At 38.6% G+C, this 27,467-nt stretch overlaps 1 long non-coding RNA gene across 5 annotated transcripts in view; it reads right to left on the bottom strand.

Moving 5' to 3' along the window:
• LOC138689289 (uncharacterized) overlaps positions 1-27,467 on the bottom strand; it is a 350,596-nt gene that overhangs the window by 223,152 nt on the left and 99,977 nt on the right. For all 5 annotated transcript variants that reach the window (XR_011328161.1, XR_011328158.1, XR_011328157.1 and 2 more), the window contains exons 2-5: positions 25,923-26,058; positions 22,875-22,958; positions 5,729-5,896; positions 2,240-2,389 (exon numbers count right to left, since the gene is read on the bottom strand). This is a non-coding gene — a long non-coding RNA (uncharacterized lncRNA). The remainder of the gene's footprint in view (positions 1-2,239; positions 2,390-5,728; positions 5,897-22,874; positions 22,959-25,922; positions 26,059-27,467) is intronic.

Below are 27,467 nucleotides of genomic sequence, written 5' to 3'. Positions count from 1 at the left end.
TAGTTAGCTATAGGATAAGGTATGAATTATTTATTAAGCTTGATTCATGTGCATAAATCTTCACAGTCAAGCATGCAAATCAGATCAGGTAATTCCACACAATCATATGATTACTAATTTCATATGCAATTACCTCATTGGTGTCTGTAGTTGAAGTATTTAGAAGTACAAATTTGATATATTCTTGTTTACATATTTTACAGACAGCTAATACATTTTTAGAGTCTATGTAGATACTTAATATAGAATTTTAATACACAATTTTTATACTTCACATATTATGATAAGGCCATGTGCTCTTAAGAAAAGTTTTCATCTAACTGTATAAGAGTACTTACAACTTCTATCTTTCTTTGGTTTGTAAGGCATAAATGGCAGTGTGTTACAAATTAGAGGGATTTTTGTTAATGTCAGATAACATATTTCAATATTCATTTCAGAGAGGGTGGATAGCAAATGCAGAATAGCCTTTTAAGTCCTAACAATTGCTACCATTAAGACTTAAGTACAATCAAATTGCTGCTGCTATATTTGATAGATTGCTGACAAAGTTTTCTTCTGAAATGTTCTTTTAGCTTCCTGTGTGGGTAGAAACTTAAGAAAACTGTATTCAATATTCAGAATTTCTGCCGATCATTATATTCAACAGTCTGTTCTTATTTGCAGTTTCTATGACTACTGGAGCAGCACTAATTTCTTCAAATTGAAAAGAAATAGAATCTAATTTGTATATTAAACAAGAACATGCACAATTTTCTTTGAAAGCTATTCCAGCAGAAAGAGCATATGTATACACACACACACACACGCATCTCCATTTTAATGCAAAAACACAGACATATATATTCAAAAATTTAACCAAGCAGAGAAAAGCACAATCAATTTTAACTTTTTTTTTTTTAATGTAATATTAGGAAATTTTAGCCTGTATTGAAAGAATTCTATGTTTACCTTTTCCAAATGTTCACTACAAGCCATGGGATTATTTTTTTTTAGTGGGACAAAATAATACAGTAAAAAGAACAGCACAAATACTGTTTCTTTCTCAAAGACTTTCCAATGCACCCTATATGCTTTCAGCTTACAAGGTTTAGGATCATTTGTTTCTCCTGTATCACTTACACCTGTTATTTAATTTTAATTCCCTAATCTAACACAAGGAAGCACTAATATATGTGCAGATGTTGTGAGATTATGACTCATTGTGCTGGTTTCAGTGGTACTAGTCATACATTTGTGTAATGTCTTTTCTAGTAACTCCAGTTACTAGATAAATATATTGTGGTCTTAGCCACAAGAAGTCTAGTGATACCAGAAAAGCACAATGCCAGAATAAGCAAAATTCATCATACCCACTGAAGGTATTTCTAATTGAAAAAACTAGTTATTTTTTATGCTGTTCCTATATTCTTATTTGGCTTTCCTCTATCAACTTTCAAAAATAGATTTAATTTTACTGCATTTTAAGCATGCACCTACTGGTTTTGTATTCAAAAGAATCCCTCAGACAAAGAAAATTTTAGGTACAAAAAATTATCCCTTCGATAAGCCTCATTGCTGTGCAACTGGGCAGCCACACAGCCCCTACCAGACAGGCAGCCAGCACACAAGACAACTTGCAGTACAGGACAGCCTGCACAGCTGCTAGTTAGGGAACTCTGAGTTCTGGATAATGACAGAACCTCCCAGCCAACCACCTTGACATCCTTGTTTCATGCCAGCTGGCTCACCTGTCCAGTTTCCCTTCAAATACTGATGAATTGACATAAAATACGTGTCTGTTAAATCAACATTTTTCAAGGCACTGCTGTTCTGCCAGAAAGATCATAACTGGGTTTAAAATTAAGTACTGGAAAATAAATTAGGATTTCATTTTCTGATTTAAATCAAAACATTAGTGAATCCATCCTTTTTCCTCTAGTAATTCTCTCATCCCAGTTTTCCTTTGTGTCAAATTACTTCTTTTCTTTGAAAAGCCCTTCAGAGGGAGCAGGAAATACAAAAAACGTATTCTAGGGCACAGTGGAGGAATGTTCTCTAGTTTTCATTTCTTTCAGTGAACACCCTATATTAAACATCATTCTACAATCCTGAGTCTCACCGTGTACTTCCATATATATCTTAAGACACACAAAAAGCTTTCCTGGCTAACAGTGAAAGTCATTTTCTCCTTTGTCAACCCCTAAACTACCAGTTTCACGCGTCAGTTGGGCAGCTATGTGGAGATAGCCTTTCTTACCTTTTGGTTGTCCTGAGGAAGAGAAATGAGAAGGCCAGTCATCTCAAGAAAATACAGTCATACCATGTTTGAAATCACTGCTTGACAAAATGGAACACTTCAGGTTCAATCAGTTGTTCTGACATTGCTTGTAACACAGGTCTGGGCAAACTGAAGGCAAAGTAAACATTTTATTTTTAAGAACAGATAACAATCAACACATTAGCTGGGAAACAAAGAACGGGAAAAATCACATGTTTTACAAGCACTTATAGATAGGCTTAAGTTAGATCACTAGCCTTCTCTTACCGTGCAAGATTTAGTTAATATGCTAACAGGTATTTCACATAATTCCTAGCTGAAGGCTGTGATATACATCCAGTCCTATGCCTTCCACCTACATTAATGGAAAACAGTTCAGACCAAACAGCCTAAATTTTATCTATTTTTGGTAGAATTAAAATAAAATTTCTCTGCCTTCCATTCTTCTCCGTCTCCCATCTCCCCATCATTTAGTATCCAGAAACCTGAGCAGGCTTTATGATTGCAGCCCATCTTTTTCTTTCATGTGCCACCTTTCACTTTGGGGATGGCAAGATAACATCGGTCTGAAATATTTTCTTCCTCTGTCTGCTCTGATGAACAGAAAAGTTGGTGAGTGCATGGGAGAAACCAGTTTTCTCTTCACTTTATTATGTCCATCCATCAGTCTTATTCCAACTAAGATGGAAAAGCAGTATTTGGTAACAACTGTCCATATACAGTCTTGCCACTTCTGTAAGTGCTTAGAGAAGAAACTCTCTATAATTGACATTTGTAACCACAGTGTGGTTCACTACAACCTCTATAGACTCTGAAGTACTTTTTTCTGACAAAAACAGAAATAAAGCTTAAGCAATGAAATGTCCCTTTTTTACAGCTTAAGTAGCAATATATTGTTATGCTGCTATCAAGAACAATCAGAATATATAATATCTGCACGATGACTAAGTTCATATGGCCATTAAAACTTAAATATTAATCTTTTTCCCCATATAATTCATACAAGTCAGAGTAAAATTCACACCTTTCAAAATATTTGCTTAAGCTTTTGAGCCTCAATCCAACAAACACGTTTACAACATAGGAACTGTCCCATTTATTTTAATTATACATGTTAAACATCTTTTCTTGGATTGGAAACTTGGGCTTGTAACTTACTTTTGTCATCAACATCCCTTTCACTGGTTATCAAATAGCTCTTGAATCTGGCAATTCTTTAGAGAATGAATCAGATAAAGATAATCACTTGCTCTGGGAAAGAACAAGGCTGCTGGGTTTGCCTGTATCACATATAATACATGAACCCAGTTAACATCATTCTGATGTTATGTTTCCAAGATACACACATGGTGCTAGCATAGGCTTATCTCTGGCTCAAGGCCTAAATGTAATTATGGCTCCAGGGTAGAAATGGAAGAGTTTTCCTTCAAGCATTGCAATTGTAATGCAGGCTGCCAACTGAAGAGGAAGGTAGGAATCTTGACAGATATGAAACGCAAGAACTTACCAGGCAATAATGGCATATCGTAAGCATGTCACGTGGTTTGTTTGTATAACAGCTAATGGAAGATTTACACAGCAAAATCCATCCCTCAGGAGTCAAAAAGAATAAAACTGACTCCTGCCTAGAATTTGCTGTTTTACTTAGAAATCTAAATAATAAGCTAATGTGAAAAGCACATATGTCATTAATTACAGTTAAAATAACTAAGTATGTAATTTGTTTTTCAGAAGCATCTATTTAAGGTGATGTTATGCTTCACTCTCAAAAACCTTAAAATTCTCCCCATTTCATCAAAAAACTTAATTTTGGAATTTCATAGGCAGGGAAACCTATGATTGTCCAGGAGAGGCAAAGAAACAAAATGAAATGCAAAGAAAGAAACAGTAAATGGAGTTGTAAAATTAATCAGTCAAATGGTTTATGTTAGGATAAACAATTTTGCTCAATGGAGACTCAAAATAGTAGATGACTTTAGTTGACACAAATATTGTTCTAAATATATTTCAAGAGCATTAGGTGTTTCCTGTGAATCTTTGTTTCCACATGGCAGACCATCTAAATCACAGCATCGTGGGCGAGTACCCTGTGCTCCCTACACCTACTGCTGAACCATATGTATTATATGATTTTTCCTGCAGTGCAACGCGAGATGAATACCAGAAGCAACTGCATGCCAAGAACTTTACATCCTGCAAATACGTAGGATTCTTCCTTCTGCCACCCATTGACCCACCTCACCGACAGAGACACCAACAAGGGGATTTAATAGAGCTCTATGCCACAGTGCTGACTGTTGTAGATTTTATGAAAATTAGACTCTTTACCACATATGACTTTGTAAGTTAGCCATTATGCCACCATATAGCTTTTACACAGCTACAGATGAGTTCTGAGTCTCAGTGAAAGACAAGGAGATACAAGGTCATTGCCAATGTCACTTTAGAAGACGAGATTTAAACTGTTACTTCAATGCTTTAACATAACATCTGACAATCACAGGTTCATAATGTGTATACACCACTATGAATCTTAAAATTAAGACAGAATTTTATTGTAGACAGTTGACTTAAGACAGCTTATCATCAACATCTTGAAAGGGGTAGAGAACAAAACACAAAGCATCCTCAGAATTCCAGCTTTCTAATCTTAATAGGCTTTTCTTATGAAGAAAGTCTGTTTTAACATACTTACTTAAAAACGTCTTAGCAAAGAAAAATTGGATGAAAACTGTATTATCTGGAGTGCCATCATCAAATCTGGCTCCAAACAAATCCATCCACTTCATCTAGTCCTACTGAAACATTTATTATTGCTCTGAACATAAGAAAAGGAATTCCTGATTAAGGGAACCCCCAGCATAAAGTATTACAGAGAGCAGAAAGATCTTGAAAATCCAAAATATGGATTATAGCCCCACACAGTAAGTTCATAAATTGATGGGGCCTACTTCTACACGACAGTGTATTTCATCAGTCGAGAGAGGTTGTCATCTACTGTATCTGAATAATTCAGTGTGCAAAACTAACTCATGAATGATGGTGGTGGGATTATGCTGTTTTGAATTATTGCGTGGGAGAATCCATTAATTTACCCAACTGCCGTGGAGAATAGTTACTGCTAGTCTATTTAGGAAAAAATCTAATTCAAAATCTAAAAGTCAAAAGACTTTACAGCTACTACATCTGATTTAATTTCCTTAATCTCCCAAATTCCGCATACTGAGTAAACCGAGGCACAAGAAGGTTTCTTACAATTAACTTTTGATATTTCAGCAGCTAGGTTACAATCTGTTACAACCTTTTTATGCTGTTTGGTTTTATGTTATGATTATGCTTGCTGCTTGTACTATTGTCCATATATTGAACTCCCTGTCCTTTATACGTTTTCAGAGACAAATGATTCAGTGCTATTGACCTTCATGAGGTACAGAATAGAATGGTCACCAAATCACACAGACTACTTACTGTTTGAGGCCAACAGGTTCACTCTTTGATGAATTATTCCAGCTCCAATGATGTATCAAAACCAATCCGTTTACTATTTTTGGTTAAAAAGACACCATCCCTTGGCTATCACAGTTACAGAGTGACTGAAGAGAAGCATGTTTGACGTTTTGATGATAAAGATGAAAACTGCAGGCAGGAAACAGAAAACAAAACGGAACTTCAGTTAAAATGCTAGGTTTCATTTCCACTTCACACTATGATTATATTACTAGTCCTGAATGTGTCTTTTCTGCTTTTTTCCCTCATTTCTTCTTTCTTTTATTTTTTGGGGCCTGATTGCCCCAAGAGCTATTTTTAACAAGACACTTGCTCTAGCTTCTCTTCCCAGGAGTCTGTTTTACAACATTAACTAACAATAACAAGCAAAAAGCAGTGGAGTGTTGTAATCATAATACATACAGGGCAAGACAGAGACAAAGTCTGAATGATAAATCCTTGAACTGAAGGAATCCACAAGTGCCTGCCCAGGTTTCCTTCCTGTGATCATTATGCACTAAATATATTAATAAAAATGAATGACCAGTAAATGTCTTTAAGTAACCAAGAAAATTTCAGACCTACCCAGAGACTCTCTTCATTAGGATATGACTGAGGCATCTGTAAGGTTTTGAAGGATTTCTTATTCTAAATCACAAAACATTTCATGAATCAACATCTTCTAGCCATAAGAATTAAGATAGGACCAAATTAAATTTCATTAGTCTTCTTCTGTCATGAATAAGCGTATTTTAAAATGCACTGCTCTTTCTAAATTAAGAATGAGCATGAGTTTTCTTCTTATTTTTGTCCAAAATCCTATGGTTCCTCTGTAATTAATGCAACAAGAACCAAGTAATTTGTATTTTCTGTGCTCCCAGAGAATTTCCCTAACATAGGTAACATTTCATTAGCCATAATCAGCTAGGTTTAACATTGAAAGACATTTCTGTTTAGCTAATTTATATATCGATAGAGTATAGTAAAGTTAGCTGGTTAAACTGTGCAAAGGAATAAGAGATGCTGAATTTCTGTTATTTTAAATGCTTGTTGTTGCTCAGTACTGAGCTACTACCAATCTTCTGCAGGCTTTTCTTAGCATACCTATAAACTCAACTTCTGCTGTGATGCAGTTCGGATCCTAGATGATGGCAGGGCAGTGATGTTTCAACTTTGTCAGATTGAATCAGGTGAGAAATAGTTTGATGTTCCAAAGAACCTCTAACATGTAAGATGGCAAAGAATAGACCTGCAGTAAAAAACAAGGGAAGTGGTTTTCTTGTAATACTACAGTCAAGAAATTCCAAATTGTCCCCTTAAGTTTAGCACTATCACTTCGTTCAAGAGAGATGAATAATTTTAGAATAACACCTCATGTCTGGCTCTATTATAGATGTCAGAATGGCAAACTGCCTCACCCAAAATGGAAACCAGGACCACTCTTAGTGACAAATTAACTGAGGACTTCCAGGGGTTATTTAAAACATATTAGCATACTCAATAAAAGTGGTACTTAAAAATAGAGTAGAACTTCATGGATCTAACAAAGACATTCAGAACAATTCCTTTTTTTAACTTTTTCTCAGGAATTTCTGAAGTTTACTTGATTATATATTCTCTACTATTAATCATGACATGGACAAAGAATGAAAATGTTGCTCCCTTTTATTGCCCCAGGACTCATCTCTGATTCAGTAATCTTCAGTGTCTTACTCCCAGATCTCCCAAAATTCCAGTTTCAGTTCAATTTTTAAAAAGGTTGACACTCTCAGTCAGGGGAAAAGAGATTCTAAATAATTCTACCATTTCAGCTTAAAGCATTTAGAGTTTGCCCTACTGCTGCTTTCCGTGTTTTATTTTCAGCTGCTGACCGCTCATAATTAAAATACTCAGGCCTGTTGTGATTAAGTTAAATAGCTTCACTCTCAGACTACTGGCAGTTGTAAAGTACGCAGCAAGATTTTTTTTTATTTCTAATTGAGCTTCTTAGTATGAGTCACAGCTGTAGAATCAGAAAAGGAAACACTTAAAAAACCTGCATTTGTCAGGCTCCTTCTCCCCAAAGCAGCTATGTATCTAGGGATGAAGCTATATACAGGAAAAGGACCTGGGGGTGTTGGTGGGCAGCTGGCTGAATGTGAGCCAGCAGTGTGCCCAGGTGGCCAAGGCGGCCAACGGCATCCTGGCCTGTATCAGAAATAGTGTGTCCAGCAGGACTAGGGAAGGGATCGTGCCCCTGTATTCGGCACTGGTAAGGCCGTACCTTGAATACTTGTGTTCAGTTTTGGGCCCCTCACCACAGGAAAGACATTGAGGTGTTGGAGCATGTCCAGAGAAGGGCAACAAAGCTGGTGAGGGGCCTGGAGCACAAGTCTTATGAGGAACGGCTGAGCGAACTGGGGCTGTTTAGCCTGGAGAAAAGGAGGCTGAGGGGAGACCTTATTACTCTCTGTAACTGCCTGAAAGGAGGTTGTAGTGAGGTGAGAGTCAGTCTTTTTTCCCACATAACAAGTAATAGGACAAGACAATAATAGAATCCTTTAGGTTGGAAAAGACCTTTAAGATCATCAAGTCCAACCATCAACCCAACATCACCATGCACACTAAACCATGTCCTGAAGGGCCTTGTCTACACATTTTTTGAACACCTCCAGGGATGGTGACTCCACCACTTCCCTGGGCAGCCTGTTCCAATGCCTGACAACCCTCTCAGTAAAAAAATTTTTCCTAATATCCAATCTAAACCTTCCCTGCAGCAACTTGAGGCCATTTCTTTTCATCCTATCTCCAGCCACCTGACAGAAGAGACCAACACCCACCTCACTACAACCCCCCTTCAGGCAGTTACAGAGAGCGATAAGGTCTCCCCTCAGCCTCCTTTTCTCCAGGCTGAACAGCCCCAGCTCCATCAGCCGCTCCTCATAAGACTTGTGCTCCAGGCCCCTCACCAACTTGGTTGCCCTTCTCTGGACACATTCCAGCACCTCAATGTCTTTCCTGTGGTGAGGGGCCCAAAACTGAACACAGCACTCGAGGTGCGGCCTCACCAGTGCTGAGTACAGGGGAACATTCACCTCCCTGCTCCTGCTGGCCACGCTATTTCTGATACAGGCCAGGATGCCGTTGGCCTTCTTGGCCACCTGGGCACACTGCTGGCTCACATTCAGCCGGCTGTCGACCAGCACCCCCAGGTCTTTCTCTGCCAGGCAGCTTTCCAGCCACTCTTCCCCAAGCCTGTAGCGCTGCATGGGGTTGTCGTGATCGAAGTGCAGGACCCGGCACTTGGCCTTGTTGAACTTCATACGATTGGCCTCAGCCCATTGATCCAGCCTGTCCAGATCTCTCTGTAGAGCCTCCCTACCCTCAAGCAGATTGACCCTGCCTCCCAACTTGGTGTCATCTGCAAAGGTGCTGAGGGTGCACTCAATCCCCTCATCCAAATCATCAATAAAGATATTAAACAGAATGGGGCCCAACATCGAGCCCTGAGGAACACTACTTGTGACCCGCCGCCAGCTGGACTTCACCCCATTCACCACAACCCTCTGGGCTCGGCCATCCAGCCAGTTTTTCACCCAGCGAAGAGTACACTTGTCCAAGCCATGAGACACCAGGTTCTCAAGGAGTATGCCATGAGAGACAGTGTCAAAGGCCTTGGTGTGAGGTCAAGGTAGATAACATCCACAGACTTTCCCTCATCCACTAGGCGGTCACCTGGTCATAGAAGGAGATCAGGTTGGTCAAGCAGGACCTGCCATGTGAGTGCACTCAAGATGAACCACTCCATAATCTTCCCCAGTACCAAGGTCAGGCTGACAGGCCTGTAGTTCCCTGGATCCTCCCTCCAACCCTTCTTGTAAATGGGCATCATATTGGCAAGCAAGAGGAAATGGCCTCAAGTCGTACCAGGGGAGGTTTAGATTGGATATTAGGAAAAATTTGTTCACTGAAAGGGTTATCAAGCATTGGAATAAGCTGCCTAGGGAAGTGGTTGAGTCACCATCCCTGGAGGTATTTAAAAGACATGTAGATGTGGCACTTAGGGACACGGTTTAGTGGTAGACTTGGCTGTGTGAGGTTAACAGTTGGACTCAATCTTAGAAGTCTTTTCCAACCTAAATGGTTCTGTGTTTCTATATCTGCCCATCTCCTAAATATTTCCTTGAGTTCTCACTGGCAAGCTCAGTTGGAAAATGTCTACAGAGAACAAAAAATGAGTTTTGTCACACAGAAATGTTCAAGTTGTTTATTTTAAGGACCTGCAGTTCAGTAGGTTATGCTTTTAAAGTCCTTTGCTGATAGTCCATAGAAGTTTATAAGAGCATTCACATTATTTGTTTCACTTCTTGCTAATTGCTATACTTTAGTTTTGTACAGAAGTACTTGACATAATGATGCTATTGTTCAGAGTAAGGATTTCCTTTCCAGAAAAAGTTGTATTTACTGAGGGAGAGGCACATTACCAAAACCTAGATAAAACAAAATATGAATTTCATTGCTGAGATCTACTTTTCTACAATCCAAAATATTATTATATCTGAAATTCTCAAATTATTTCAGGAATAGTGCCAACATCATAAAATACAGGAAACAATAATGAGAAGCCCTCTTGCTTCTGTGGTGGCACCTTAAATTATTGTTGATGAACGAGGCAGGCTTCCAAAATTTCCTTCTCGGAAATCCAAGCCAGTACTCAGATTGAATGAAATCAAGCTTTGCTCAGTGGCAAGCAGTTGCAGTCTGGGGAAAAAGAACCTTCAGTTTCCCTTCCCTTTCCCAGGACACTTTTGCTTAATAGCACAAACCCACAGGACCCAGACTGTTAGCTCACAAAGCCATATGCTTTTTAATAATCTGTGGAAACCATATGAGTATTTAACTAAGTGCTATTCTCCTTTAGTCAGCTTCCTAGTCCCAGATTTCTTTAGCTTTTCCTTCATGAATATATTTAAATCTAAGCAGCTTTCCCTTGTCTGTCTTGCCTTTACTTAGCAGTTTACTAGCTTGAAGGACTGACAGCCAAATTTTTTTAAACTAATATTTTCTTTTAAAAAGAGCCACTGATAAGTACATATTTAGAAGGTGCTAATTAAATAAGCTTGTGTTCATGTCAAACAAATCAGAACAAGAAAGGGCACATCCTACATTTGTTTCGATCTTTGCCACAAGAAAGAGAAGCCAACATTTCAGTGCCTCATTTACCTCTGAAAGATGGCAGTAAAATTTATTACTGTGACATTTTGTATGTGCCTTAACTTGAATTACTGGTCATTCCCTGTTCTTCCCGTTTACAGTATCAGTAATCAGCACAAGGGCATGTGAGCCAAAGAAATCCAAAATAGCTGCTCAAAATACAGAATACTCATTTTTTTAAATTTGTATTTACAGTTCTTTAAAACTTCATAGCTCTCCACTGGCTTTGTTAGACAGTAGCTTTCTTCTACACCATTTTTGAAGCAAATCACCAGCAGGAACAGGGTCTAAGCTACTTTCCTGTACCATTGCCCTGCAACATCCACATGAGCTGACATTCTGCTCAACAGGAGCACAGGTTTCCAGTGCAGATCAACCACAGGAATGGGACAGCAAAGGAGGTACATTTTGCAACATGAGCTAGGAACATAAATAAATAAATTCTATGATTTACCTCAACCTTTATTGTTTCTTTACCATTATGACCTTGGTTCAATCATTAGATAATTACAAGTCCTTGCATTCACTTTGTTTTTTATCTTATTTTGTGGTGTAATTATATTTTCCATTGTTACAATTCATCTCACAAAGATTATATACTGCCTTTGTCCTTCATTTTTCCCCACACTGGAAAACGTTTAACATATTTCGAAACAGATTATTTGCTCAGCCCTACATACCTACATACCTCTAAAATTATAACTGAAAAAAATCTCAAAACAAAACTAAACAGAAAAACCCACGGGTTTGTCTACAAATAAGCATAGACTGATCTACAGTGGTATATGTATGAAATAAGCAGCTGATGTTCAACTTCTCAGAAATGCGTTGGGACCAATGATTCACAAGTCAACAGAAGATGGTAAATATATACAGCTTTTGAAAAATCTATAAACTGGTTCAGTTCTGAACACCCAGCTATGGTTTCAGTTATACACCATTTAATGGATCTGATCACAGAGTAGAAATGGATCAGTTTTAAAGAGCTTAAGGAAAAGCATAAAAAATATCTTAGAACTATCAGGAGTTTTAGTTTGTGAAGAAGAAAAGTGTCAGAACAGTATATGGCTAAACTGCTTCCTTGGGTAAAACAGCAAACCCATTTGTAGCATTAGCAAGGTTTAAACACAAATAATGTTTCTTTGAATGATATACGGAGCTACAGCAAGCAGTGGCAAATCACAGTACTTACTCCTCCAGAACTCTCCAGATGTGCACTCAACGCACCTACGTTTTCTTTCCTGTGTTAACCTCAGTGTTCATACAGGCCTATGGGCTATATCCCTAAGACTTCAGCAACAGGCAGGTAACCAAGCTGCCACATCAAATTTGAATATTTGCATTTCTCAGCACTGCCAGGGGCAAAATGAAAGGTTCCTGATTAGAGTAATAGAGTGAAACTACACCAAGGGAAGACTGAGGGCATATTAACAGGTGTACAAGCAAGAAGGCATAATCTGTCTTGGAAAAGGGCATGTTCCATCAGTATCAACAAAATTGCATGTAACCAGATGACTCCTTCACATTTCCAAAATAATACTGAATACCCTAGAAGGAACAGCCATGTAAATGACTTCCTGCTGTTATGACTGTGAAGGAAATGCATGCTTTTCATGTCATATATAGACTTTGGTATAGAAGCATTTCTTAAACCAATAGAAGGGTGAAGATATATACTGTTTTTAAATGAATCCCAGAAACAAGGAATGGCTGAGAACACAGAAACTAAATTCAGGGCTTTCATAAAAGCTTCTCCATAGCTCTATAGCTCCCTTGTACAAATTTACTGCACATAGGACAGTATTCCAGACCTATCACTTTGTTGTAATCTTCATCCCTTAGCAAATAAGGAATAGATTCCAATTCCTGAAAACAGTGGGAAACAGTGCTCCTTTTGACCAACTAGTTGTGGTCAACAACAATTAGCACTGAAAAGAAAAAAGAAAAAAAAAAGAAAGTAATCAAGCTTGTGTCATCAGTGAAGTATTTATTATAAAGACTTATTTGCTCCCACAGACTGAATTCAACAATAATTGTATTTGATTGTCATCCAAATCTAGAAGATTTGTCCAGAGGCATTTAAAAGAAGTGTAATTATAACTTTAGAATTAACTATAAACTGTAAGTAGAGGAAGGAAAGAGAATTCATGTTACCATGCAATCAAATGGAAATGTTATAACAAGAAAACATGAGAGTCTGAAATAATGCAGATGGAAAAGGCACACATGCTTTTGCATTTTTCTCTGGTAATTGGTTGGGAACTTTCTTCATTTCATTCATGCCAATTCTAAAATTACTGCTGCCATTACTGCCCACGAGCAGGGAGCTCATGGGTCCAGACCATCAACAGCTCAGAGCGGCAAGTTTCTAGAAAATAATTTCCAATTCTTAATTTGAGTCTGTCTGTTACTTAGTTTGATAAAGAAATCTTTCCACTTCTCTTGTTCTTATTTCATCCCCTCCAAGGAACTAGGCATATGTGAATCTTTCTGGGTCTTTTTATCTTCATTAATAAGAAATAAGGCTCTATGGGGGAAGGAAACAACATGAATTAGACAGGGACAAGGATAGAAAGGAATCCAAGGCTACTAGAAATTTAAAATTCAGAACAAAAACCTCTCAGTCTGTATAGCTATATATCAAAAGTGCATGTTGTATAATTTGAAAGTCAGCTCATCATTAGATCTGTACTATACAATGAAGCATAAACTTATTTTTGTATAAACCATGGAGTATTGGATCTTTTGCTCACAGATCACCAGAACTGAAAGATGTCTGGTTGAATTATTTCTCTGAGATTTTCTGCAGCTATTTCATAACCCATAAATGTCACTTATCAAAGTGCAATTACATCAGCTCTTTGCCAACATCAGCATTTGTCCTTATCAGCATTCCATTTTCTCTCCTGCTCCAATCCTTTTTTCTTTTCCCCCACTTTCTCTCTCTTATTCCTTATTAACCCACAAGACAGCAATAGTGAACACACAATAAACACTATGATATATTGTCACTTGGATAAATATTTTGCAAAGAGCTTTCCAGCTAAGCAAGTGAAGCGGGTAAGTACCGCTTTCAAAAGACATTAGGTTCCCAGGTGTCCATCTCACCCCTTTGCAGGAAATTACTGCCCCCTCACTAGAGCACAGCAGGGTACATGCATACAACCCTGCTCCCCAAGTTCACCGCACAGCATATTAGTACCAACTTAGCATCAACTGAAATGCTAAGCTGTGAATGAGAGTGGCAGAAGCACTGGCACACAGCTTACTCTTCTGGGGCGGGAACTTCTGGCAAGGTCTGGAATGCAGAAGGGTGACAGCAGACCTCCTAAGTGCTCCCAGTAAATCACCAAAGTCCATTTGTCAAAGTCCCCAAATAGCCTGGTATGTCTCCAAAATACTAGTCTAGGATTTGGAAGCAGAAGAACCAACAACCATGACACCCGAAGGAAGCTTCTCTTTAGAGTAGTTAGCTCAAAAGCTGACACCATGACTGCTACCAGCACAAAAGACAACTTTGAGCTAACTCTGGTACCTTTACAGGACAGTGCACTAAAAAGCCTGAATGCCACTGTCCACTGAGACTTCAGTTTCTCACTGCCCACCTGAAAAACACAGCAAGTTCCCCAAAATCACTGTGTGTTTTTGGAAGAAAATAGCCCTAGTGTAATAGGAAACACAACCTTAAGCAGTCAACATTTCTTAATGGTGAAGGGTCCTAATGGACACTGCGGAGACAGAGGGGAAGGAGAATGGAGGGGAACAGATCTATAAGACTTGTTACCCTCCTTTTCCTGTCTCTCCACCAGTTTTAGACTGCCCTCCTCACTGCCCTCTCCTCACACACCCTTTGGGACAGGCAACATTGACTACACTACTTGAGAAACAAGTCATGTAGAAACCACATGCCTGCAGGCTGGTAGATGTAATGTGAAAGGGGAGAAAACTTTCATTTCTATGAGAGGGAAAGATACCAAGAATTTCAGGAGACAGGCTCATCCCAAAATGATTGCCCTGTCTGTATAACACCTTTGAACTTCTGCATAGTAGAAGGGGGGGGGAGGGGGGGGGGAAGATATTTCAAACAATATGAATCTGCTTAGCTTTCAGTATAGGCAGTTCCTTTATATCTCTCAAAAATATGCTGATCTAAACGATCTTCTAAGAATTTTTAGATTTTGTCACAGATACAGTAGGTATAGACAAACTATACTATTAAGACTTTTTATTCTGCAATAAAATCTGAGTATTTAATAAGAATTAGAACATATTCTATAGCTGATTGGCTATATAAAATCTTTTCCGTGTTGCTCTAGTGCACCTCTAATGCAGAGATACTTCTTAAAATATTCAAAAGCAACATTAAACCATGTCAATAACAAAAGCTTTTATAATGGACTCAGTTCCAAGAGTTTACAAAATAGACATAAGCTACTCATACTTGAATGTACTCAAATGCCCAGAGAAAGAAGCAGAAAAGATGGAGAACACTAACTGGATATTGGAGATGCTGATGCTCTGTCAGTACAGGAAAAGCCGTTTTCAAGACAGGTGAAAAGCAAGAGGACACTCAGACCAGCTGCTCTACATTTACAATGTGTAATTAATCTCACTCATATACGCCTAAATACTTATGGATACTTATTTTTCCTCCACAATACTAGCCAGTTTTATTGGAGACAGATCATCTTCAGAATACCTAAACAACAAATGCAGCTTAAAAAAAATCTCTGATCTTATGCTGCAGTTATAACTGTCAGATCTGACTTTATACCTCAATAAAGCCACAGAAAAGTGTTAACACTTTACTTTCCTGAAAACCTGTTAATCAAACATCTAGCCTTCATTAGCACAAAGCTAGCATTTGCTAGCATTTTAGAAAAGATAAGCTACTTTAAAAGATTTGATTAAGCAAAGTACTCAAATGTGAAATCCCAATTGATACCACAATTGGTACCATGATTGGTACCTCAGCAAACTATACAAACAAATACATATTTCTTTCCGTCAGTTCCTAAATATAACTAAAAGCAGAAGATGCACATCTAAATGCCTAAAAGCCCCTTTGAAATACTGAAAACAGTAATACGACCCCTTTTGCAGCAATTTTTACATGTAGTCAGGTGAAAACATTTTGACGGATTTTTTTTTTAGAATGTTATTCAGTTTTAAAATAGCTTGGTTTTGAAGTACAGCAGATGGTCCAGTCTTAATAGGGTATCACTGTACACGTTAACCTTCTTCTCTATAGTCTCAATGTCCATTCCTAAAAGGAGACATTTACAGGAAAATTATTAAAATGGTTTGATTTCAGTCTTGTGGATAAAAAAATTTATTTGGTAAGACAGCATTACTAGAATGGCCTTGAAATGCATTTACTTAAAAGAATATTTTTCCCCATACATATATCCATGTGCATGCACAAGGCACAAACATTTATGTTTTATAAAGGCCCAGTCATCTACCGAGCTTGCTGTAGCTGCAGATGCCTCTCACAGAACCATAACCATAGCTATATACCTGATAACCAAACCAGTATCATCAGAAACTTCCTCTCACAACAGCTTTGATAGAAAGTATGATCACCGTAAAAGATTAGAAGCAGACTTAATCTTTCCTTCTCCTTCTGATATTTGTTCACGTAATAACAGGCTATCTAGAAAGTACCGTTTGTTTCTCTTTCCTGGGTGTAGCTCAGCAGATAAGCAAAACTACAAGAGCTCTAAAATGCTAGAAGAGGATAACTACTAAAACACATGTTCTGCCTCCTGGTGCACAAATACTTTTGGTTTTTTTAAGAGCTTAAGTCCAAAGTTTATCAAAACATTGCTTTGAGTAGATCCCAAATCTCTGACACACCTAAGTATGTGCTGTTATTCAAGGGTGCTATAAAAATTCAAGGCAGAGTTTAAATCCTAAAAAAATAAAATAAACCATCCTTTAACACAGCAGTTCCCAAATCATGTAGTTTTGTATGAAGAGGTTTAAAGATGAACCATCACCAAGTTCTTCTATCTTTTCTTTTGCTAACCAGCTCTGACTGGTAAGATGAATTTACCAGCAGGAAAGCCACTAAAAATGTCATGAAGTACACGAATAGGATGCCATGAAAAGGCAGTAATCCAGCATTTTCTAAGAATTAGGCCTCTAAAGAGCATCTCAGAAATTATGCTTAAGATGTTTGGCACCCAAAAATCTCCAATCTCTCAATAATCCTGCCCCACTACAGCACAGCCCCCAGGCCCAGGGCAAAGGAAATAGCTGTAATGCCTACCCTCCTGCGACTCAGCAGTCTAAGCAGATGTGTGGGAAATACTGCCTTTTCCACCCTCTTCTTTCATAGATAGAATTTATTCATGGGCAAACACGGGAAACAAGCTGGCTTCTTAAGCCTTGTGTCAGAGAATACCAAGGACATAAGAGACAGAAAACTGCTCTGTCATGATCCTCCTCTTCTGTGAATAATCAAAGAATAAAGATTCTGAGGTTTTCTGTTCTGGTGTGCTTCCATGGCTTTGTACTCACTGCAAGGATTTTAATTAAAGAGAAACCAATAACAACTCACCCTTTGTCTACATTATCATTAACCTGTTTTCTTTACAAATTAAAAGCACTGAAGCAGAATTTTATTTTTTTAATGATGCTATTAATTTTGTTCTCTTGGATCTTTTACCTTTCTTGCACAGACTACTTGCTTGCATTACTTTTAGTCTCATCTCTCCTGAGAGGTGATCCATTAGGTGAGTTATTTTTAATAATGCTGCTGTTGTCAAATGTTTGGGTATGAAATTTTTCTAAAGCTTCTGCAGCACTCACAGTCCCTACCACAAGAGAAAAAGTTGGCATATCTAGATCTGGAATGGTGTTCAAAAGGATGTTATCAACTCAAAATTCATACTGTGCCACATCCAGAAAGTATGAGTTTCTCTCTTCTTAAAGCATACAAAAAACCAGAAGTATCAAGGCTGAAAAAGAATGATCACAGAAGAAATCAGAGGAAGAGTACCAGGGAGGAGGGAGCATGCAAGATTAAATGACGAGTTGAATAGAGATGAGCTGAGAACAGATGATAAGAAAATGGAACATAATGCAGCAGGATTGTGGAAAATATTGAAGGCAGTTAAAAAAAAAACAAACAGGAAGAAATTGGAATGCAGAAACACAAGACAATGCTAAAAAATATTTCCTCACATTGCTAATTGCTTGTGAGTAGTGATTTTTTCATTGACTGATACACTGTAAGCAGGACTGAGTTAGGGGCATTCCTCACTTGTCCTTCAGAAGTCATGTATACTATACAGGAAAACTATTCCATTAGATTTTGTTACCTTCACCACACCCTATCAGATCTCAGATCTCTGAATCCCCTTCCCTTTCTCTCTTTCTTGTAGTTCCCAAAACTATGTTAGAGCGCCCCAGAATAAGAAAATGCTCTGGCAAGTCACAGCATGGCAATTTAGACAAATATGCCTGATACCAAGCAGTACCATTTCACTTCTGTGATGGTCATGCAGAGGCACACACTAAACAAGTGCTAACAGGTCACTCAAGATGGATCTCACATAAGAAAAGCTACAAAGACTGCAAGCAAATGTTTGTTTGTCCTGCTGTAGGTATTTTTTTAAGTTTTCTGTTGTCTATTAAATATCACATGGAACAGATCAAAATACAGAGTAAGGGTATTTTAATCAAAATAAATGGAGGAAAGATGCATATCTGTGCCCGTGGTCTGGGACTAGATGCATATACATTGATACACCTGAGGAATAAAGCTCTATACATTAATCTAGAAGAGCAAAGCTTGTCCTATGGAGTGTCTCAATATCATGTCATATTGATTAGTACTGTTACCACAGTGTTGAAAAGCTATGGGATTTTTTTTTCCTAATTTGTCCCAAAGAACATTACTGTGCATATTTGATCAAAGCTATTTCAAAACTCAGTCTCAGTTTCTTCCACTTCAGGTTCTTCGAAGAAAACATGTAAACTCACAGCATTCAAAGTCCTAAAGTAATTCAGCTGCAAGATGAAAAACATAAAAGAAATACATATATTATCTGAATGAAGGAACTTTTCAAATAGTTACAATTCATTTTAAGACTACACTTTTGTTCACATAGGCATAATCTGAAATTAACACCTTCCAGAAATTCCAGGATATTGGGTGCATTTACAGGATCAAATAGTAAGGTATAGAGAAGGAGGGGTGGGGGTTTGATGTGCTGCACTCCATTATGGTTCCAGGACCACATGTCCACACTGTATCTTTACCCACAATGAAGTTCATGCCACTTGCCAATCCTAGGTGCACACTGTGCATGCACAGAGAGCTCACTGCTGGAGTACCTTCATTTACCCCACAGGCAGAGTAGTCTGAATGGCACCCCAATACATGACTTCAGACTTGGTTCCAGCAGGAAGGAAAACACGATGCGCTCCAGTGCATACAGCAAGTTTTATACAGGCACAAAGCAAATTCGCACCCAAAAGAACCCCTCTACCTCACGTCACTCACTCCTAGTGACCTGCAGTTCTTATCCCAGCTCTCATCATCATAGACAATGCCATCAAAGACAGAGGCTGTGCTGTTTTGACAGCACAGTCAGCACAACTTCCAGTCTGATTTCTGTGAGGAGAGGTGGCACCTGTCAATCTGAGAGACAAGTCATCCAAAATTTTAAGCATTGCTCTGACACCAACCCCTTCTATGAGGTTTAACAAATAACTGCTTCAGCTTTCTCCTGGTAAAAAGGGAGGAATTATGGGCCAGTGGGAAGTACATGCCAGAGTAATTACGTTACTTCATAGATCTTAAGAAAACAGGAACTCTCTTCTGAGCAGTTTTATAATACTTCACACATTCAGAAGTCTCTCTGTATGCCAGAAGACCCAGAGGCATCACTTCTTACAGTGGCAAACACCTATGTACAGCAACCATGAAGGAGTTAAAACAAGATAAACTGTAGGGTTAGGTTGGAAGTTGTAACAAATTAGGACCCAAAGACACACAAGCCAGTGAGAGTTAGAAGTTTCTGAGGGTCATGTGAGTCTCAAAGTTGAGTGAAGTACTGTCAAGTCTAAGCCCTGCTGTCACATATTCTGAAGATTTCCTAGGAAAAGTATTTGGCTGGTTTCTTGAGTCTCTACTTTGCAGTGCATATTACAAGATATTAAATGCATATTCAACTTAGACCAGCTACCTTCTTTGTTTTCCTTCTGGGACTATTAAGGACGTGCCAGTAGTTACAAAGTGTTGCTTAAAAGATTTAAAGTAAATTCCTCATCAAATATTAAGCTTCACAGAATCATGGCATGGTTTGGGTTGGAAGGCACCTTAAAGGTCATCTAGTTCCAACCCTTCTGCCATGAGCAGGGACACCTTCCACTAAGTTGCTCAAAGCCCCATCCAACCTGGCCTTGAACACTTCCAGGGATGGGGCGTCCACAGCTTCTCTGGGCAACCTGTTCCAGTGCCTCACCACCCTCACAGTCAAGAGTCCTTACATCTGATCTAAATCTACCCTCTTTCAGTTTAAAGCCATTACCCCTTGTCCTATCACTACATGCCCTTGTAAAAAGTCCCTCTCCAGCTTTCCACTAGGCCCCCTTTAGGTACTGGAAGGCTGCAGTAAGGTCTCCCTGGAGCCTTCTCTTCTCCAGGCTGAACAACCCCAACTCTCTCAGCCTGTCTTCATAGGAGAGGTGCTCCAGCCCTCTGATCATCTTCACAGCCATCCTCTGGAGTCACTCCAACAGGTCCATGTTTTTCTTATGTTGGGGGCCCCAGAGCTGAACACAGTACTACAGGTGGGGTATCATGAGAGCAGAACAGAGGAGAAGAATCACCTCCCTCAGCCTGCTGGTCATGCTTCTTTTGATGCAGCCCAAGATATGGTTGGCTTTCTGGGCTGCAAACGCACACTGCAGGGCCATCTTGAGCTTCTCGTCAACCTACGCTCCTAAGTCCGTCTCCTCAGGGCTGCTCCCAATCCATTCTCCACCCAGCCTGTATTGGCGCTTGGCATTGCCCCGACCCACGTGCAGGACCTTGCACTTGGCCTTTTTGAACTTCATTCATCTTCTTCCTGTGGTCCTTAAGCAAAAGAGAGTTCTGGAAAAATCTTTTGGGAGGCATAATAAAGACCATGCAAACAGTAACAGAGTTGATAAATCATTTATAAAAAAAAGTAAAGGGAGAAATTACCAAATGTCAATGCAAGAAGCATTTCCACTAACATGAAGTATAATAAAGCACTCTATCTTAAAACAATCAGATAACTGCCATACCCAGGCATGCACTACAGTGGTAAGATATGAATTACAGCTGGCAGAAAGCAAGCAATCCAGTGGTTGTTCAGCCAGTTTCCTTAAGAGACAAATTTCTCAGTGAGAAAAGAGGAGTCCACCTACCTAATATCATACAACTCAATGGATGAATTCAAGCTTCTTGAGAAACAGCTGTGCACTTGTCTTCTTTCATCAAATGAGTAGACTAATGCTCTTCTACTAATACTGTCCACCCATAGCAATCAAGAGACATAGGTTGTTATTTTTATTTTTGGAATTTCCTTTATCAATAAAGCATTTTTTCCACAGAGAGTAAACAGAGTAATGACAGTGTCGTAGAAAACTCACTTCTTACGAAGCTCAGGTCTTGCAGTCTCAGATGGTATGCTTTAGCACACTCGCACCAATTTCAGTCTTGCCATTTCATTCCTATAAATGATCCAGCCCACCATGTTATGAGGTCATGTTAACTCCAGATAATAGAACTGTCCTTTAAAAAGTTTTGGCTGCTTTCAAATACAAAAGGAAGCTTTGGGGGTTAAAAAGCTACTGCAGAAATTGATGTGTGGTTATCATCTATGAAACTTCTTATGCTCCATGGATATTCAGGAGTTAATTATTTGCAGCCTCAGCATCAACTCCTGTCACAACTATTATAAGACTTCATATTAACAATATTGGCAATATGTAGTACCAGCTACCTGATTTCTACGCGCAGTGAATGGAACCCTTCCTGCCTTTATGTATGTGCTAAATGGTGATTTTTATGGAACATAAATTCTTTGTTGGGTACATTTCAGTTTGCATGTTTAAGAATCATTAAAATTCACTGAACTTTACACAATTAGTCATGATATTGTATAATTATTTGCCCTTCGTCTTACCCACTGTCAGCCATTCTGATTTTGCACACATTAAATGTTCAAATAAATTGCAAGTGTATACATAAACTTAAAGCAATTAAAGGGATTTTGTTCATTCTCCAATACTTCATGAGTAAAACAAGGTAACTTGCCTAGGAAAACCACAGGAATCAGATGACAATCTAGAATTAGGATTAGTACTTTGCTGATGTGTTCAAATTCTGAGGTTGTTAATAACAAGCCAGATCCAACCTCTGCTTAAACCAACAAAGAGAATGTCATCTTCCTTCAGAAGTATTTTGGATCTGGCTCTATATTCTCTGTGTAGAAAGAACAAGCCTATTTCTGTCTTTAGAAAAGAAAACACTATCTCTAAGCAGAACAAAATAGAGAGTCCTCTACATTTATCAGTGAGAATTAACTTGACAGAAAGACATTAAGGATTTTATTAACAAAGCAATAAAACAACTGTGATAGCAAGGTGCAACCAGTACTAGGGCTAGAAATCCTTCTACAATTTTTTCCTGTAACATGCATATTTGCACTGCACAAGCGTAAGGTCTGTAGACCATTTGAATTATTCAAAACTGACTGAGCCTTCTTTCTGAAGGAACCTCCCAGGAATCTAATACAGCACCAAGGACAAGATCACACAGACTTGACCTCTTTCCTGCTTACAATTCATAACTTAGCTACAGTGTCAAACAGCAAACCAGACTTAAATAATATTCTTCTTATGAGGATTAAAAAAAATGAGTAAGTATAATTAGTAAAACTATAATTACCAGTGCAATGTTCCCATTACAGCAATAAAGAAAGAGTGCCTGTAGAACAAACTCTAGTTTCCTTCCTTCCAGGATAACCAACCACTGAAAGAAATGAGAAAAACATGAATAATTCAGGATTTTACTTGCTTTATGTAAAAAAGGGCCCAGAATGTAAGTTTCAGATGAATCCCACATTCACTGAAAAATCAACTCATTTACTTTCAGAATAGTAAATGGAGAAAATAATTTCCTTTTAGACTACTGCACTGTATGCCTATTTTGCACCCTGTTTGAACATGCAGTGAGGGATTAACTGGCATAAGCATCTCAGCCCCTTACCCCGAAGGTGTGAACAGCACTGTTAAGAGACTTCTTCATCTCTGACTTTGCTTTTTTGTTAAGTAGGCACACTTGCATAGACAAGATTGTCAAAAATTAGACAGCAGAACATATTAAACAATAAACGAGGATAAATAGATCACATTTGAATACCACTTTTTGTAACTCCAGTGAAAAGAAATTAATAGAGTGACAAGGTCTCTGATGCTTTTGTCCCTGAATCTAATTCTGTTAAGTCATTTACTCACTTTCAAACAGCTACCAAAAAGTAAAATGGAAGAGCATCCCACATGATGCATAATTACCATAGTTTTAAATTTGTCCTGAAATAGAGTTTTACAGCATACACCAAGGAAAGCAGCAGAGAATTTGCTACCACATCCTGGTGTCTTTTTACAGCAATCACCAAACCAGACCAGGTGTGAGAATGATCTACTCTACATCCTATCTCTGATAGGAGTTCTGGCCCGGTACATCAGAGGCAAGTACAGAGACCTGCCCAGTCAGGATGCAGTATTTTTGCTGATGAATTCTTCAGTTCACATCTCTGCAGGATTTTGCATTAAAAAGAGGCATCCTGTGATGTGCCTTAACTATGAAACCACTATGCAAAAGGTGGATGTAACTGTCAATATGAGAGGCTGCAGAACATTAAGTGCCACCAGTGCAGTCCCAAGGAGTCAGCCCTGATCTGACTACAGAAAGCCATTTACGTTCTCTTCAGGATTAAGGCCACATCATTCTCAGTCACAATGGAGATTTGTCTTCTCCATGTCCACAACTCAAGGTGATTTCCAGCAATGCCCAACAGCCCCGACTTCTGTCCCTAAAAACAGTTGTGCTTCCAAATGGATGACTCTTGTCACTTCTTTTAATTGAAGTGTATTCAAGAGTATGATCTTGTTTACAAACAGTGCAAATCAGTCTTAGAAACTCTGAAACCTAACTTTTCTTAGCATCCTACCACTGGTGATACAACCTCGTATCTGTGGCTGTAGCATTGGGACGCACGCAGGTTCCAAGATAACGTACATTTTAGCAACACAAGAAGTGAGAGGCATTAGTTCAGTCATATTCTTTCTTCCTTTGGTTGCAGTCACTGCAGTTTAATTTTTTCTTTACAACATTTAAAAATATCTGGATATTTGGGCAAAACTTGAGTTTTCACAATCACGATTTTAATTTGTTTTGCAAATATCTGTGCTCCCATGAACATAATGAGTCATTAAACATCTGAAATAGTTTTCTCAACTACAGGATTGCTTGATATAAAGGTTATCGTCTGCATCTTGAGACAAAAATTGTACACAAACTTAATTCACAGGGTAGCGCCTGAGAAGATATCCCATCAATGTGTTTTAACACAGGTCTCCAGCTGAAAAAGAACAAAACCTAAAATACATTCACGGGCTTCCTTATTCAGAACTGTCATTCTACTCTGGAATGTAAATCCACAGGTAGTATCTCAAAGTATTTTGCTGGTTACAACTTGACCACAATGACCATTATGACAAATGGCTAAGTCAGGTGAACAGCAAGTCATAACAGCAATCAACAGCACTTTTAAAGTTTTTATTTGTTGTTTAAAACGAAACAGAAGAAAAACTGTCTTTTGGCTGAGGATAAGGGCACCTCAAAGAAGCTCAAAGAATACTTTAATAAATCAAGATTAAGGGCTCACATCCCCTTAATCTCCCCCCATGCAAAAGTGTTGCAGGTAGGAAGGAATACAGGGGATTCCAGCACGTGTGTATCAAGTGGCAGCTTCTTCAGGCAGGAAAAGGCAGGCAGTACACAACCCATTTCACAGTCAGTATTTTAGCTGCATCAGACCACTTAGAAATTCTACCATACAGATAACAAAAAAATGGTAGCTGCCTAGGAGAGCTTCCTGTTGTAAACTGTCTGCAGCTGACCCATTGTGTATCATTTGCTACTCACTGTCAAAGGTTAATAGCCTCTGTCACTTGAGCTACAGATAAAATAGGACAACCGAAAATTATAGGCACATTAACAGAGAGAAAGAGTTCTAGATGCCCTAAAAATACAGAAAAGGACCACTGGGGGGAGGGGGGGGGGGGGAAGATATAATAATTCCATTATCTCGTTTCTGTCACTTTTCCTTATACATGCTTAAAAGAATAAAAAGTCATATAGAAGCACACATGCTGGATATTTTTTCCTATAAACACATCAGGCAGACTCCAGAGCATAAACGGACTGTTACTCCATTTTACTCGTTGAGCTAAACAAAAAGGCCAGCTGCTTATGGATTTGACTCACTGAACTCAAAAAGCTGCAGTGAGTCATATGTTCCATATACTCACTGTAGGGTTGTCATAGTAATTTCTCCCTGTCGTTTTTCACTTTACCACATGACTCCATGGGAGGGACTGTGCTTAGCTCAGCACAGGTAAGTGTGTGTGTGTGTGCGTGTAATATGTATATAGTAGGCAAGGGAATGGCATTGCAACTTCTTCTCTTCCCCTCACTCCATTAGCAAGCATCCCTCCATCCAAATAGCAGCCTGTTAGAAAAGTGTTAGTTCCTAAAAGAAGCGAGGCAGTTACTACAGTTACTATGGGCACATCAGCTGGCCCAAAGCAAAAGAGAAAACCCAATTTACAGGGCCACAATCAATTCATACACCCCCAGGGAATGTAAAATACCTAATTTACACTCAGTATGTTCTTACATACTCCAAAGTATAAGTGACTTGCTGCTTGCCTTTAGGCATAAGCTCATGATTCTCCTCAGTCTTCTGTAGGAGGCATATCAACTTCACAAACTGCTGAGGATGGTGGTAGCTGGTATAGTTGCACCTTCACTGTGGTTCAGGGCCTTGCATTAGTTCACTTGTTAACTGAAAGGAAAACAGTGATGGAGGGTCAAGATATTTTCTAGCAGCATGTTTTTATTTACCCTGTACAGAAAGACTAGATGCAGCACGTGGACAATTCCTTTCAGAAGCTGCAGCTACAGTGCTAGCCCTTTCAGCAGTTTAATATGCTGGCGTTGTCAGACTTTTGTCTTAGCCCCTAACTTGTTCCATCTTGGAACTGCCTAGACCGAAGTTACTCATCTTAAAGTATATACCCTGAGCATAACTGTTCTTCAGAAAAAAGGAACTTCAGGTAGGTTTGCCTGGAGCCAGTTGTTGATGGAAGGAAAACACTTAACCAATGCAAATTCTCTCAGTTATCAGCAGCATACAATTATTCTATGGGTTCCTACATGTGAAGCTGCCTGGGTTTAACACTAAAGTAAGTTCCACAGTGAGGGCTGCTTGCTGCTCACAATTTTTTTTTTTTTTTTTTTTTTTTTGACCGAGCATTTACTATGGAACTCACAAAGAAGTCTAATCTGTCCATTTAAAATAAATAAATAAATCATTACATTTTCTCTCACTAACTCCGCTTGCTTTTAACTGAAACAGTTGTGAAACTCCTGTGTCAGAAAAGAAAAGATCAGGGCAAAGTTAGAGAAACGTAAGGAAAATGGGCTTAGTTACTGAAAGACAGAATCATACATTTCAGAAAAAGAAAGGGCCTTCAGGAAAAGAAGGGGCCTTGTGGGTCATATAGCTTATACCCCTAGACAACAAGATGGTTGCTACATGGTCTCTAATGTGTTTCCACTGATTTTTTTTTTTTTTTTTAAATACTCCAGAGAGACGGCATCTCATCAAGCCACCCATGATATATTCCTCTTTGTCTGCTTAATTTACTGTAGAGCTGGATACCATTTCTTAGTGTCTGCAAACCTTCCTTTCATTTGCTATGTTATCTTTAAAAGAATTTAAATACAGTTCCTTTCTTTTCTGATTGTAAAGTATGTTCTGACTTCAATACTACAGTGAAAGCCACACCAAGTAGCTTCCACATTTCTCACGTGAGAGTATTTGTGATCTGGAGTTCATGAACTGTGTTGCAGTTTTACACAATAAACGGTACTTTGCCACATTCTTTTCATAAGGACAACCAATCACAGACTTACTTATTCAAGCATATTACTGAACAAATTCACCCCAAAGTTACTTACTTAATTTTACATAACCATTTTTGAAATATTAGTTTGGAGTTTTGCTGTCATCCTCATTAAAAAATGTTTCCCTAAATACCAAATGTTGCAGACAAGCAAGATTTAAGAGTCTAAAGGCAGTATCCAAAGCCAGACATTTTCAGATTTGGCTGTTCTGAAAGATTTAGAAGCTGCACACTGGCAGTTTACTTCACAAGTTACCACTGGTTTATAAACTGAAAACTACAGTTT

Source organism: Haliaeetus albicilla, chromosome 16 (assembly GCF_947461875.1).
Source record: "Haliaeetus albicilla chromosome 16, bHalAlb1.1, whole genome shotgun sequence".
NCBI classification, from domain to species: domain Eukaryota; kingdom Metazoa; phylum Chordata; class Aves; order Accipitriformes; family Accipitridae; genus Haliaeetus; species Haliaeetus albicilla.
The sequence above is the reverse complement of the archived record's forward strand: the minus strand, read 5'-3'. Positions and strand labels throughout refer to the sequence as shown.